Below are 16,053 nucleotides of genomic sequence, written 5' to 3'. Positions count from 1 at the left end.
AAAGGACCTTTTCCCTCAATTTACAGTCTACTTCGAATAGTGACTGCAAATCTACAACCCAACAATGTTTTAAAAGGAGTGTGACTAGCAGGTGTTATAATGGGTGACAAAACCTGCGGCTCAGCACCCACTGTCTAACACAAGCTTTGCTCCCGTGGCCGCTAAGTTCCGCGCTTCCCACCTCTTGCTCAGCGCTTCCACTTTCTCAGTGATCACCTATCAGTGCTCACAGCAAGGAGAAAAAGCATGTCTGTACTCCCACTGCTTTCTCTGAAATCACTGAGCTATTATAACAAACAGTTGTTTCAAACAGACTCACTGTCCCCTACACCAAACGCTGGCCTGAATTCTGAAAGCCTGCAAAGCAAATTTGCCGGAAAGCGCAATGGCCCAGCTGGTACCCTGCCGCACTCACCCCCTCACAGCCTGCCTCCCTCCGTTTCAGTTACCACCACTACTGCTGGCCCAGCTACCCAGGTTTAGAAACTGGACAACCATCCTAGATTATCCCCTCCCTCCCTTCAGATCCAGCAGTCACCACCCAGTTCTGATGATTTTACCTCCTAAATCTCTCAGACACTCTTCCTTTGGTCCATGTCCCCCCCAGTGTTTGAGTCTGGGTTATCACTCCTCACCTGGACCCCTACAACAGCCTTTAACGTGCTTCATGCTACAGCTCGCAACTCCTGAATCTCTAACCTGCATTCTCTGAGACCACCTGATTAAGTTCAAAATTAAAAATAACACTGCTCTGCTATGACCCTACAGCCTTCAGGGTAAAGCTCAAACTCCTGGTTTGACCGATAAAGCCTCCCTACTTTGCTGCCAAGCCTCACCATGTCAGCACTGTGCTGTCCAGTACAGTAGATGCTAGCCACGTGTGGGCTATCCAGTACTTGAAATGTGGCTAGTTTGAACTGAGATTTGCTTTAAGTGTAAAACGCAAAAAAAAAATTTTAGAAAACTTAGTGGAAAAAAAAAACACAAAAAATATCTCAATAATTTTAAAATACTGATTCCATGTTAGAATAATATTTTGGCTATATTGGCTAAATAAAATATATTATGAAACTAATTTCATTTTTTTTTAACTTTTAAAAATGTGGTTACTAGAAAATTTAAAATTACATATGTGGCTTGCATTATATTTCTACTGAACAGTGCTGGTCTAAGAAATTCACTTATGGTCACAAAGATAAAACAGCTATTGATAAAAGTGACCTCAAACTGGCTAATTCCTCCAAGTCCTTATCAGAGATGGATTCCAGCTCAATTCTGAAGAAAATGAATAACCTGATCTAAGGCAGGGGAGATAATAATTATGTGTATTCATCGGCTTTATTTGGAATTTGAATCCAGACTCTGATTATTAATCCACTTTAGGAAACACCCAAAGGATCTAGAATAACTTTTTAAGACATTCTTTAGTATTCAAATAAGACTGAATATGCTAGTCATTCTTTTGATGAAACTAAGAACACCTGCCTGCCAAATTGCTATTATCCTTTATTAGTCGTTTGTTTTTTCCCCCTGCTCTACACTTTGTAATCCTTAAAAGAAATAATGAGGTGAAATGTTTTGGGTCTCTTGAAATAAGGTAAATTTGGTAAATTCAAATTACACTTAAGTGGAAACTTACTTCTTCAGCTATAAGGGGCATTATTTCATTGAATTTTATTATTGTTGTCATTGTTGAAGTAAAGCAAGAACTACAGCTTCTAATACCTCCTTCCCCACCCTCAGCCAAAATTTGCAAAATAAAGTTGAGGTTTATTTTGTTTTTGTTTTTTGGATTTTTGTCAGGAAGTAAGGGAATCCGGGTGATTGGAGAATGGAATCGGGGGATGCTGCATCTCTGGATCTTAGAGAGCCTTTCTTGGTGAGGGAGTAGTACCCAGGAAAGCTGGCGTGTTCTACTTGCAGCCTAGGCCTCCCATGACTGCCACCAACTATTCTACGAATCCCTGCCCATCTCTCTATCCTCTGGAGACTGGCACACATTTTAGTTTAGCAGAATGCATGAACACTGGGCAAAACTGATTACTTCCCATAAAGAGTCACATGGAAAGGGACATGAAAATGTTCAACAGATGTTTCCGTATTTAACCTAACTTATTTAAACCGATGCAAAGCTTATATTAGAAGCCACTATCTACACAGGGGATAACGCCATTTTGTACGGCAGTGGTTTAAAGTGGACTTTATCCAAATGTGCAAGTGCCTTTAGGGAATTAGTCTTTTGTTTCTATTCTAAACATGTGTTTACTCCAGGGCTGCACACCTTTCAGGGATTACCAGAGCCTTGCTGACTGACAGCTTGAACGCTGCCTGCTCCTGAAACATTTTCCATCATTCAAACAACTTTCGCTAATCACAGAAGCCATTTTTGGATTGTGTGAAACCCTATTTATTGTTTTGTTATCCAAAAATAACCAAGAACTTAAATCCCATAATATCTGCTCATTCTTTATCCACGGGTGAAAGACACACTAGCTCACAGTTTACCCCCTTTCCTCCTAACCATCCCCACTTCAAGTAAATGGTGATTCAGCCTCTCTCTATAGATGACATGTTTCTGACCAGCCAAATGAAGGGAGAAGTTCCTCCCCCCTCACTAGAGCCCAGAGGCAGAGCCGTTTTTGAGAGGTCGAGGGCAGCAGCCTAAGAAAGTGACCCTCCTGCTGGATCGGCCTAGCCCTGGCTTCTCCCCTCTCTACCTCTTCCCTACAGAGAGCCTCAGTACCAGACATTTGGAGACATCAGATAGTGTTCTTCCACTGAGATCCCAGACTGAGTCCTCTGGCTGTCAGAGAGTCAACCATGAAGGAAGCTCAGTTTGGGGTGGCCATAGTACAAAACCAGGTCCAATACAGCTGACGTAAGTGCATTAGAAACTCAAGCTTCTCCCTGACAAATGGTTTCACGACAGAAGATAGCCCAACAGAAGGGCATCCCAACTCACTTTACGGAAGCCCCTGAAATCCAGTGATGCTACGCATCTGCAAAACAAGGAGGTCACTGGTCCAAAAGGTCCAATAATTAGGGAATTCCCTGGCGGTCCAGTGGTTAGGACTCGGCACTTTCACTGCCGAGGGCCCGGGTTCAATCCCTGGTCAGGGAACTAAGATCCCACAAGCCACACGGTGCAGCCAAAAAAAAAAAAAGTCTAATAATTACTTATAGTTCTGTTTTCTAAGATTGTGTTATTTGGCCATGCCATGATGGTCATTAGCCTTACTGTCCTTCCACACACACAACTTTTTAAGGGGATGGGTGGTTTTTGTTTAATATCTTTTATGTAACTTATTACATAAAAACATGATAAAACTTTGGTATATACAATTTAAACTATACATCTTTGGGGGTGTATAGTAGTTAAGAAAGAAGGGAGGGCTTCTCTGGTGGCGCAGTGGTTGACAGTCCACCTGCCGATGCAGGGGACCCGGGTTTGTGCCCCGGTCCGGGCCCCATAGAGCACTGCAGGCTATGGGACTATTGAAACTACAACTGCCTTTGCAGGACTGAGGAAAAACAAAACAACAATATTTATCATCCACTGTTGTTGCAGTTACTGCGCCCTTTGGGAGATTAACAGATTCCAGACAGCAGTCATCTGTCCTTGTCTGTGAGCATTTGATTCCCTGATCCTCTGCCCTCCCTTCAGATCCATACCATCAAGCTGAAAAGAAGGTGGGCAACAGGTAGTCACGTGCACTCCTTCTGTGTCTGAGAATAAACTCTTGGCGAGGACAGGGGACCTGTATGATTTACATTTACGCAGTACATTCAAAAATGGGATAGTAAATGCTACACAGTATTTTCAGGGCTTGTGGAATTCAGAATGATTTCTGCAGCTTCCTACTTCCCAAAAGAGATGCTGCATTCAGAGTACTCACTTGCTGTTCACTCCTGAGATTAGCAGTTTCAGCTTGTTGCCTCTCATTTGCATGAAGTTTCAGCTTGTTGCCTCTCATTTGCATGCAGTTTTTCTAAGAATATATCCTTTCAACATCTGAAAAGCTACTCTGTAACTCTAAAAGACCATTCTACTTAAATATACTTTTTGAAAGGTAAACGCAAAGAAAAGAGCCTGGTCCCTTTAAAAATTAGATGTACATTTGAAAGGCAGTAGAAGGCCTGCTAGAGTGGTTAATGGATAATCTCAGATTTTGCTGCAAATCAAAACTTTATATTACCCTTTGACTTCAAAGAAAGATGAACAGAAATCTTTTGAATGGAACGAGGGTTTGGTTTGGTTTTTTTCTTTCTTTTTTAAACAACTGTGTTTTCTCTCTCTCTGTTTTTGCTAAGAAAAGGAAGAAAGGGCATTCATTCCCTGAGGAAGTTTTACATGGGTAGTGTACACCAGCAAGCCCAGTGAGGTGACTAAAGATAGCAGGAAACTAAGTCCATAGATATGGGTACATAAAATTAAGCCCTTTATATCATATAATACTGAAATCGGACTCTGTAGCCATAAGACAGTCATTGATTAGGTCAGCCTCAAAACATCATTTTAACTTGTTAAATTTGATAAACTGTGCTTTGAAATAAAACAGCTCCAAGATCTACTTGAAGTGAAAACGCAGAATTTCCTTGCCTGCCAACATTTTTAAGGACTAACATCTTAGGCAGCCCACTGTCTCTCTACTAGTAAGATATCTGACATGACTAAACCCGTGGTGCGGGTACCGCCTGCCTGCTCAGCAGCTGACCCAGTGGAGGGCAGACCTTTGGCCTGGCAGGACTCTAGGAGGCATGGGTAGTTGGTTCTGTTTGTTTTTTTAAACGGCCAGTCTTTCCATTTCATTAAGATGGGTTTCCATAGTGCAAGTATTCACACATGGCGCTGTTAAGACAGATAAATGTCAGGACTGAGAAAAAAAGAGGGAAGAGTTTCCAGGAAAATTATTTAACAGCCACCAAGGGGTAGAAAAAGAGTTCGGAAGGAAGGAAGATAGCTAATGGTTTGGAAAACCTTGGTCTGATTTTGAAAACATTTTCTAACTCTAAAAATTCTTTAAACCCTTCATTTTTCTTTTTGTTTTTTTGAAAAATAATTTTCCTTAGATTAAAAAAGAAAAGTCCATCCTTAACATAGCATTATTTAGATCAGATCAAGATTTGGCAACATGTTCTAGAGTAAGTGTCTGTCAAAACCAATTTGGATTCAGATACCAGTTCAAATAATCCTGAATTACAGAAGTTAAGATGAACTTCATCTTAAAATAAAAAATAAGTCACTAGGATTTTTAGGTAACTTGAAATTATTTAGTGACCCTGACAATAATTTCTGTGTCAGATATTTCTCAAATTATCAAAAATTATTCTAGTCCTTCCAGAACAATAAAAGATGTTTAATCCATTTTTTAAAAAAACTTCTATTCATTCCACCTAAATTCAAATATGATTCTGAAGAGTTTCTTTCTTGAAGTCTCATTCTTGGCACACCAGGGTCACCACTCTCTCAGACCCTTGGTTCCTGGATAGTTGGGATGAACACAATGGACTGTGATTGTTAAGACAGTGCCCATCTGTGAAGGAGATAGACTGTCTCTACTCTGGTCAAGATGGCTCGGGAGGTCTCAGCCATGGTCCACTGCATGACCGCCTGACTAACGCTTTAGTAGAGTACTTTGAAGATACACGGTGATAGAAAGGTCTCCAAAGATGTGGACTCCTGGTTGTGATTAATGCTCTTCTGAGGCATCATGTGTTTCTATGTTTGTATTTGTTTAAAAAAAGGTGGGGGGGGATATGCTCTTTTAAACTTACTCCTGGATTTATCTGGTGATAAAATCACCTATCAGCTAAATGTACATGCAAATCGATAGGTGTGGGTTATGGAGTCTGCAGTCATTAGTTGAATTGCATGAATTTGGAAAAGTAGTCCAAATTGAACAAATATACCCAACAAAAGGCTAGTTCAATAAGGTTAAATTTTAGAAGTTTAAGATAGACTTCATCTTAAAATAGAAAGGGATAATTTCAGAAAGTATTATTTAAATCACTAGGATTCCTGGGTAATTTTATAACTTAATGACCCTGGCTATAATGCTAATAAGCCAGATATTTTGTAAATTATCATAATTGGTTCTATTTCTTCTTGAACACAGAAAGATGTGTAGACTGTTGTTTTACTGAAATTTTAATTTGTTTAAGGTAGATCTAATTTTTGAGAGAAATTAGAGCACTATTAGTTCTTATTCAGCTTAATTTTGCCCTTAATTCTAAAGTGAAAAAAGATTGATCCTTCCATGAAAATTCTACCTTCTTCTACCCTCTCCTCACTAAGATTCCCTCAGACTAGTGGTGCTGGCTAGAGAACCCTTTTACCAAAAGCCATCTGGCCTCCTTTCTCCTCTAGTCTTCGTAAGGCACACCATAGTGAGTGTCTTTTCTATTAATTCCAAGAGTTATCTAATTGCCAACTCTCTCCCTAGTATCACATAAAATTCAAAAAAAATTTTATCTGAATGAAGATTAAAAATTGTTAGGATTAGGGAATTCCCTGGCAGTCCACTGGTTAGGACTCCGAGCTTCCACTGCAGGAGGCATGGGTTCGATCCCTGGTTGGGGAACTAAGATCCCACATGCTGCGGGGCACGTCCAAAAAAAAAAAAAAAGCAATTGTTAGGATTAGGCCCAGAAAAGTTTTCCTTCCACTGCTGTCGCTTTCTCATACTTCTGAGACTGTCTACCCCGATTTTTTACCCTTTTCTTAAGAATAAGACTATTTCAGAGTTTGGGGGTGTTGGTGATTAACATTATTTTAAACATGTTCAGTTCTGTCTTGTGATTTTAGTGTTCAGGAAGAAAAGGACCACACCCCTTTAGGACAGATAAGAAAGTACAAAGCCTGAGTGGTCTGGATTAAGGCAGCTGGCATGGCAAAGAGAAAACTTTTGTGGACTGAGAGTTGGAAGGCCTAGGCATAGTAGGAAGAAAAAAGTCTTTGGAGTCAAATTATGAGCTCTACTCCTTATTGAGTCTAAGATCTTGGGCATCAGTTTCTTAGTTTAAAACCAATACTGCACACTGGTTCACAATAGTGGCAGTACCACTCCCTTGGGGCTGTTTCGGAAATCTGTGGAGGCTATTTTTATCTTTCTGATATAGTTGTGTCCAAGCATTACCTTTTTTCCAATTATTGTTTTTTATTTTAACAACATTTATATCACATAACATTCACCATTTAAACCAGTTTTGAGTGTGTATAGTCATTGGCATTAAGTATTCACCTTCTTGTGCAAACATCACCACCATCCATCTCCAGAACTTTTTCATTTTCTCAAACTGAAACTCTGTACCCATTAAATAATAACCCCCATTTTCCCCCCTTCTCCAAGTCCCTGGCAGCCCCCATTCTACTTTCGTTTCTATGAATTCGACTCCTCTAGGTATCTCATCTCAGTGGAATCATAGACTTTGTATCTGGCTTATTTCATTTAGCATAATGTCTTCAAGGTTCCTCTATGTTGTCACATATATCCCAAGCATTACCTTTATTTTATTCAAGAATTACTTTTTATTTCTCCTTGTGTTACAAGTGGGGCATTACTGATTTTTTCAAAAATTATGTATATAGGTAGGTTTCATGACCTAGGAATTTCGTTTCAGGAGAGAAAAGGAGGCACTGGGTCTGACACACTGCTCTAGATGTGTGACAGGGTGGCTGTGAAGGTGAACGTGATACAGAACTTAGAAAGCACCTCACAAGGAAGAGGTAGGACGGGAACCCTAGGACTGGGCAACCCCTACTCCAGGATCCAGGGCAGCCCCGAGAGCTGAAGAACAGGAGACACTGGCAGGGAATCGTGAGAAGTCCCTGAGACAGCTCCCGAGAAGAAAGAAACATAAAAGGAAAAAATGTATTCACAGAAGCAGATACAGTTAAGTAGGAATAGGGATACCGGATGTACGTTGAGGCTATTATAATGCTTCATAAATTAAATAATCAACATACGGCAACATTTTAAATTGCACAGATGGGTACATGGGTCAAGAGCGTGGGTCATCTGTTAGGCTACTTATTGGGCTGTGGTCACCTAGGCATCCCATTCTCCTGGAAGCAGCTTGGAAGATGGTACAAGGCCTAAGAGGTGTTGTTTCACCTCAGCAGGGCTGACTATGTACCTTGAGCCACCCATTTCCGTATCTTTAAATTACTCCATATTGACACTAGTCTAGATAAGCATACTTTTACTTCTATTATTTAACCTTTAAACCACACCCTGTCACTAACTATTTGTATGTGGCCAGAGAAAGTCTCAAAAGCAACTAACTCCTTTCCCTATAAAATGGAGATAAAACTGTTCTCACCTCCAGGGGTTGTATATTGAGGATCAAAGAAAAAAGAATTTGAAGAACATGAAGTATTATTAGAATGAAAAGTAGTCACGAGTAGGGAAATTAGTAGACATCATATTCCAGCAATTCAACCAACCTATAGCTCAGCCTCAAACTGGTCAAAAAGTATTTGTGTGCCAGGCACATGCTCGGTGCTGGGGATGGAGCAATGGAAAGGAGGCTCTGTCCCTACCCTTGTCTAATCTACCTTACCTGGTTCTTCTTTATCATTTCCTGAGGTGTTAGGACACTCCCCCCACAAAACTCCCCAATGTATTTTGTAGATAAATCCACAGTTTTCACCAGCCTTTCCCATACTTACATTGAATACATTATACAGGATAAGGGCCTAACAAAAATACACTACTGCTGCTTTTCAACTTAAGTTAAAATTAGATATTCTTAAACGTTTGTGGATTTCATTCTCCCTCCAAATTTTAAATCTTTTAGCAGTTTGGGGCCTACATTCTAGGGATAATTTTCATGCCTGAATAAACCATGCATCACTTCTAAAAACTATTGTTGAATTATTTGTAAATACTTATTTTTGGCTAAATAAATACAATTTGGAACACATGACAAACTTACTCTACCTTACTAAAAGCAGCAGCTCTGTTTTAGTTTATTTGTAAATAATCAGTTTTCTAGATTTCTTATGTATTAATTACGTAATGTCTTCCTACCATGTTCCTATGCTAGTGTATTACAATTCGAAAGAAAAAAATTCCAAAAAAACCCGAACACAACCCAGCTAGCTTTTTTTTGATGAAAATGTTCTGCAGATATTTAACTTTGCCATTAATTAGTCACACACAAGTGGCCAGAGAAGTAAAGATTCTTATTCATCTCAAGTAGGAGAATGCTGGTGAATACTGCCTAAGGCACAAAACTGATAAATGGGCAAATTTTCACTAACCTGAGTAGTCAAATTTCAGCAGATGTTGAGATCTGCAGGGAAATAAATGCAAGGTTAGAAAAGCAAGAAAAGCATAGACACCACTGAAAAAAATCTGAAAAGTGGGGATAAAGTGATGGAGAGAGGATGTCTATTCACTCCTGTAATAATCACATGAGAACTGAGAAACTGTAGTGTATTATCAGAAGTTATAAGTCGTGAATGAAGAGTCTGGAGAAAAAGCAACGCTTGGGTCCTATGCAAGAATTTTAAAATTCTAACATGCAGATTTGAATATATCAGATAAAAATAAGTTGAATAAAAAAATTCATCAACTGTTGGCTGGCCTTAAAGATGGAAACTAGGGAAATTCCATGTCACAGGCTTCCTGAGGGCAATAGGAAGCTGTATCATTTTTGTATCTTCCAAATACCTAACGCTACCCTTCACTGAAAGAAGGCACCTACTGGCACCTCCTCAAAGAGGCTGTCCCTGACTTTACAAACTAAGGTTACGTCCCACCATCACCTTCCATCTCATTTTATTTTCTTCAAAGAAAATATCACTATGTGAAAACTACCTTGTTTATTTATGTGCTTACTTATTTATTGAGCTCCGTGAAAGCAGAGATCACGTCTGTTCTCACCACTGCATCCCCACACCTAGAGGCACCCAACAGGTGCTCAGTGAATATTTGTCAGATATTCACTTGAATGCTTGAATCTGCTCAACCTGAATCTGTACAACTGAGTTGTAATTAGAGGAAGTCACATATGTGTAAGAAAATACAACAGTGACAGAATGGAATAACCCATTCTAATTCTACTCTAATAACATCCCTGCCACTGACTGTGCAACTCTGAGCAAAATACAACCTCTCTGATGGTCAAGGTTCTTATCTATTAGTGGGAGAAACCAGTGATTAGCACTGCTTTCCTCATAAAAGGCTGCTGTGAGAGTTGAATCAGAAAATATATGTGTGAAGGAAATACCTTTATATTCTTTCTGGAAGTTCATTGGGATGGGAATGAATGAATGAAATGAAAATAAGTGAACAAACAAAACATTTCCAGACCACATAATAGGGAAAAAATGTAGGAGTTGTGCACGTGTATATAATCAGCACACAGGGAATCTCAATGGTTACTTCTGATATTTAAATTAATACACTATACAAAGAAATATTCTTGTGTCAAAGAAATTTTATAAGCCTATTTTTGAATGAAAAATAGAAGAAAAATTACTTAAATTAGAAAATCTTGGTGAAAAAGCAATGTGATTACTTTTTATTCTGCAAACTACCATAGCATTCTGCATAGCTAATAAGTGTTAAAGTAACAATAATCAGAATAATAAACCAAATCAAGAACAAAAAGAAGGAAGGGAGGGAGGGAGGAAATAATGAAACTTTAGCCCCTAGTACTTAGCCTCTAGTGTTTAGTGTCCAGGCTAAAAACAAAATTAAAACGTCAACTCTGCCTCTTTTATTTGGTTGCAGTGCCAAGAAGACTGAGATAGGGCAACTCTTCAGATTATGCAACTCCATTGGAAATCATTTTAAAAATGTTTCCAAAAGTCTGCAATCATCATCCCAGGGCTGAGGACATGTAATGGGCACCAAGGCCCTTCTGCCAGAACCTTACAATGAACAGAGATAAACACAACTGAAGAGGTCAGCTCAGCAGCCCAGTCCTGGCCCAATATACAGTAACCTTTGGTTTACATGGATTCTGCTATGAATCCTGCATTCTCAGGGCTCTGCCACACAATAACCATAACCCTGAGCTCTAAATATATCCATGAAAGAAAGACGACAAAGCCAGTACAACTGTTACTGGCAGCTTTGAAGAACTAGACTGTGTCAAAATGGGGAAGCAACCTCCCGATTGGGAAATGAACCCTATAAATTGACTAGAGTTATGTAAGGTGAGACAACTTCACTCCTCTAATGATTCAGTTTCTACTACATACACATTTACACTTTAGGCTACGATAAGCTTCCATTCATTTTCCACGGATATTCTTGCATGTTACACCAGGTTCTGCCACTTTTATAACTATGTGACATTTGGCAAGCAACTTAACCTTTCTGTGTCTCAGTCCCTCTACCAGACTTAAAAAAAAGAAAAGTGCAATTAAGTGACCCGTACAATCCCTTCAACGCCTAAATTACTGTCCTTTTTTTTGCAGGCATTTAAATATCTTACTTCAAAGCCACACTCTTAAGAAGACCAGGCTCAAGCCCCAGCTGCACCAGGCACTGGCCTTTCAACCCTAAGCAAGTTGTCTTAACAACCCCAAGTCCGGTTCCTTTCCTGCAGAATGGAAACCGATCCTGCCCATCTCATAGGGTGGCCCTGAGGCTCCAGTGAGAGAGAATATTTGTGGGAGCTTCTTATAAACTAAATGTTAATTAAACATGTGGGAAATAAAAAATACTATATGTGTTTAAAAGAAACTTATGATTTAAAACAAACCCTTGCATGGCTGTGAGGACTGGGGACACAGAATCTTAAACCGTGCTCTGAAGACTGAATGCTACAGTTGTTCTGGTCATGTTACTCTGAGAATAAATCAGTTGAATTTGACATGGATGCAGATACAGCTGGATTACATAACTGCACACCAGTTGTCCATGTTTGCAATTTTGCCTCCAAATGGTAGGCACTACCTACCATTAAATGAGCTTTTCTCCAATTTGTTACGAGGGAATATAAACTTTCTGATTACAAGTGAGCTGCCAACAAGTAGAGGGGTGAAAAAAACTAGATACAGATAATGGGGCTAGAAAGTGGGGAAAACGGAAAGTGGCAGGGCATCTGGGAGCTAATACATAAGAGATGTGCAGCCCTCAAACTTCCTTTGGATCTCAAGACTCTTCCCTACAGCATGAATACATAAAGTGGCCTTTTCTCCTGGTGCTCTGTAATCCTTGGAGTTAGTGTCTGTGAGGGCTTTTCCAAAGAGGTGTGTCAGAACTTAGAGATAAGGTTAAACTAGCAGAAATATACTCTCAATGGATCAGACAATTCTTTCCCCTCACCAGAGCCACCTGGTAAATGTGGGGTAAAAGTCAATGTCCAGGTATAGCCTCACAAAGGAACATTCTTCAAATTAAGATTTCTATTTCTATTAATCCTCTATCATAACAATGTATTTTCTAGTTGATATAAAAATCATGATAGAACCCTTATCAGCTAAATTTAGGTTCCTCAAGCTTGCACAAACTTTAATTTGATATTAATACAATGAGTTGAGGGATAAGCAAATATCCATACTACGGTTAAATTCTGAGATTATTCAAAAGTATATTATATTTTAACAAATAAAACATGAGACAGTTAAAAACAAAAGACCGGGGCTTCCCTGGTGGCGCAGTGGTTGAGGATCTGCCTGCCAATGCAGGGGACACGGGTTTGAGCCCTGGTCCAGGAAGATCCCACATGCCGCGGAGTGGCTGGGCCCGGAGCCACAACTACTGAGCCTGTGCGTTTGGAGCCTGTGCTCCGCAACAAGAGAGGCCGCGATAGTGAGAGGCCTGCGCGCTGCGATGAAGAGTCGCCCCCGCTTGCCACAACTAGAGAAAGCCCTCGCACAGAAATGAAGACCCAACACAGCCAAAAATAAAATTAATTAATTAATTAAAAAAAAAACAAAAGACCTGGTGAATTTTACACATTAACAAGACAGAAGGACAGAGAACGAACTAGTGGTTACCAGTGGGGAGAGGATAGGGGGGAGGGGCAAAATAGAGGGTAGGACATGAAGAGGTGCAAACTATTATGTATAAAATAATTAAGCTACTAGGATATATTGTATAACACAGAGAATATAGCCAATATCTTACAATAACTTTAAATGGAGTATAACCTATAAAAATATTGAATCACTATGCTGTACACCCAAAACTAATATAATATTGTAAATCAACTATACTTCATTTTAAAAAGAAGAAAAACATTACAGATATAGCTGGGGGGAGAAAAAAAAGACAGAAGGAACAGCTTTTCCAAGGCTTTTAGGGCCTTCTCAGGACACTTAATGACATCAGTGGCCTCAGAGAGTTTATATATAACTCTAAAATTCAAGCAATTTGCTTTTTTCCATTTTCCTCTAATAGTACTTATGTTATTAATCAAACATATGATAGCTCTTGCTATAAATTTATACATTTGTCCACTTTTTCTTCTGCTATGCTTAATGTTTATTATAGGGAACAAAATTGAACATAAAACTATGTATATTCCATGTTCTGCTTGTCACAGGCTGTGAAAAGCAATTCAGTTTTCTCATATTCACAACGTACTAAAGAGCAAAAGAGGAGATGTGGGGTCTGGAAGAAAGGTTAGGTGGTATCCCATCATCCCCATTAGCCTGTTTCCTCAGGAGTCCTCTCCATGGCTGCGCAGCATCCTCTGAGTGCCAGGATGGTCCAACCCTGCCTCTGTGCTTCGTTCTGAGAGGATAGAGGGAAACTTGCAAGGCAAAGAAAACTCTGGTCCAGGCCCAGTGTGGCTGACAGTAGGCAGCACTCCACCTCTGAGGTGATCCGATAAAGGAACAGCAGACTATTTTACGAAAAGAACATGAGACTTAGAGTCCAAGATCTATGTTCAAATCCCAGCTCTGAGCAAACTCAGTGAGTGACCTCGACTAAGCATAGCTTAACTTAGCAGAGTTGCTTCCTTAGCTCCAAGTATATAGTTATTTATTACACTTATTACACTCATCCTTATGATGGTTACCTGAGATTTTGTGGAGATGCTTGGCACATGACAGATTCTTGACAAATGTTACCTGAATCTCCCTCTGAGGAAGCCGCAAAAGAGATGAAAGCATGTCTGCTGTTCCTATTTGCATGGCTCAGCACCCTGAGCTCTGGCTTGGGATAATATTCCTGCTGTCACTACAACATGGCCAGAGGTGACCTGGCCAGTGAGGTCTAACAGCTACATTCCTGTACTGAGCCATAGAGCATTTGGCATTAACCAAAGCCATAAAATATCTCCCAAGGTACTACATGTCCCACTTATCGGCTTATTTGCCTCAAAATTTCATTTCTAGTTTTAAAACACAACTTGTGGGGACTTCCCTGGTGGCGCAGTGGTTAAGAATCTGTCTGCCAATGCAGGGGACACAGGTTTCAGCCCTGGTCTGGGAGGATCCCACATGCCGTGGAGCAACTAAACCCGTGCGTCACAACTACTGATCCTGCGCTCTGGAGCCCACGAGCCTCAACTACTGAGCCTGTGTGCCACAACTACTGAAGCCCACGTGTCTAGAGACCGTGCTCCACGATGAGAGAAGCCACTGCAATGAGAAGGCTGCACACCGCAACGAGGAGTAGCCCCCGCTCGCTGCAACTTAGGAAAGCCCATGCACAGCAACGAAGACCCAGTGCAGCCAAAAATAAATAAATAAGATAAATAAATTTTTTAAAAATTTAAAAATAAAATAAAATAAAACACAACTTGTTGGGACTTGCCTGGTGGCACAATGGTTAAGACTCTGTGCTCCCAATGCAGGGGGCCCAGGTTCGATCCCTCATCTGGGAACTAGATCCCATATGCCGGCCACAACTAAGAGCCCACATGCCACAAATAGTTGAGGCCGGCAAGCCGCAACTAAGGAGACCACGTGCTGCAACTAAAACCCAAAGCAACCAAATAAATATTTTTAAAAAATAAAAACACAACTTGTTTGTTCCCAATTACAGCTGGACTTGGTGTCCACTTAAGTGCCCTGCCAGCAGGCAAATGATGGTGCCTTCAATCACAGTCTCAGAAAAGTGGGATCTTCCCTACCAGATCAGAGTTTCTTTTGAGAACAACTACCATCTGCCACGAAAATGACACACTTATAACTTACAGAGTTTTTCAAAATGGGCTAATAAACATATATGTTGCAGATTTCAACGCATGAGTCAGTCATCTTCTCTCCTATAGAGAACTATGTGGATCAGAGCTTAAAAACCAAAACTTGACTGCCATATGTTCTGGAGTCAAAGAACACAGGTGCAGCTTTTCAAGGCGAGTAGTGGTGGACAGATGTGAAAGCAATAAAAACTAAGTCATCATTCTCGTACTGAGGATGGAACACTGCCGCTGAGAAGAGTTGCATCATCCTTGTCATTTTGTACGCATTTATCAGTCATCCGGCTGACGTGGCCCTGTGGTCAGTGCTCTACCAAAGCAATGCAGACTTGTGGTCAGGCTCTGGTCCTGCATCCTCATCCTGTTCTCACACACACCACCCAAGGCTCTGCAAGATTTTCAGCTGCTACACCGTAGAGAAGACACCAGTTGTCTAGACTTCCTTGTTAATGGGGATAGCCATTCACTCCTTCCATACACTTACACAATAGTGACAGAGACACAGAAATTTCTTCCATTTATAAAGTTTCAATTTCAACATGCAGATAAAGCTACGGGTCAAAAGCAAAACACATCAACTCTTTTCCCCATGAACAGATGGCATTAGTGTTACTTAGTCTTAGGTTTGCTGAATTTGAGCTTATTGATTAAGTGTTGAATGGATATGAATACCATCATGTCCTATAGGAATAACATGTGAAACATCATTCTGGTATCAAAGTAGAGAATTTTAAAGATCAAAATGGAGAGAAAATGAATACTGCTTATATGGTGTCACTTTAGACTTATCCATAAGATAGTCATTCGACAAATATTTGAGCACTCACTGTACATTAGGCACCGTGGTAGATGCTTGGGTTCATTCACTGAACAAGACAGAGAAGGACCCTTAGCCTCGTGAAGTTTACATTCTAGCAGAGGTATACACACAGAGAG

The 16,053-nt window shown here is 40.2% G+C and overlaps 1 protein-coding gene across 1 annotated transcript in view; it reads right to left on the bottom strand.

Moving 5' to 3' along the window:
- SLC16A10 (solute carrier family 16 member 10) overlaps nucleotides 1-16,053 on the bottom strand; it is a 145,712-nt gene that overhangs the window by 24,387 nt on the left and 105,272 nt on the right. The window lies entirely within an intron of this gene.

This window comes from Delphinapterus leucas, chromosome 12 (assembly GCF_059928025.1).
Source record: "Delphinapterus leucas isolate spDelLeu-1000000601 "Yukka" chromosome 12, BTC_Dleu_Yukka2, whole genome shotgun sequence".
In the NCBI taxonomy this organism is placed as follows: domain Eukaryota; kingdom Metazoa; phylum Chordata; class Mammalia; order Artiodactyla; family Monodontidae; genus Delphinapterus; species Delphinapterus leucas.
This window is presented reverse-complemented; position numbering and strand designations above follow the sequence as displayed.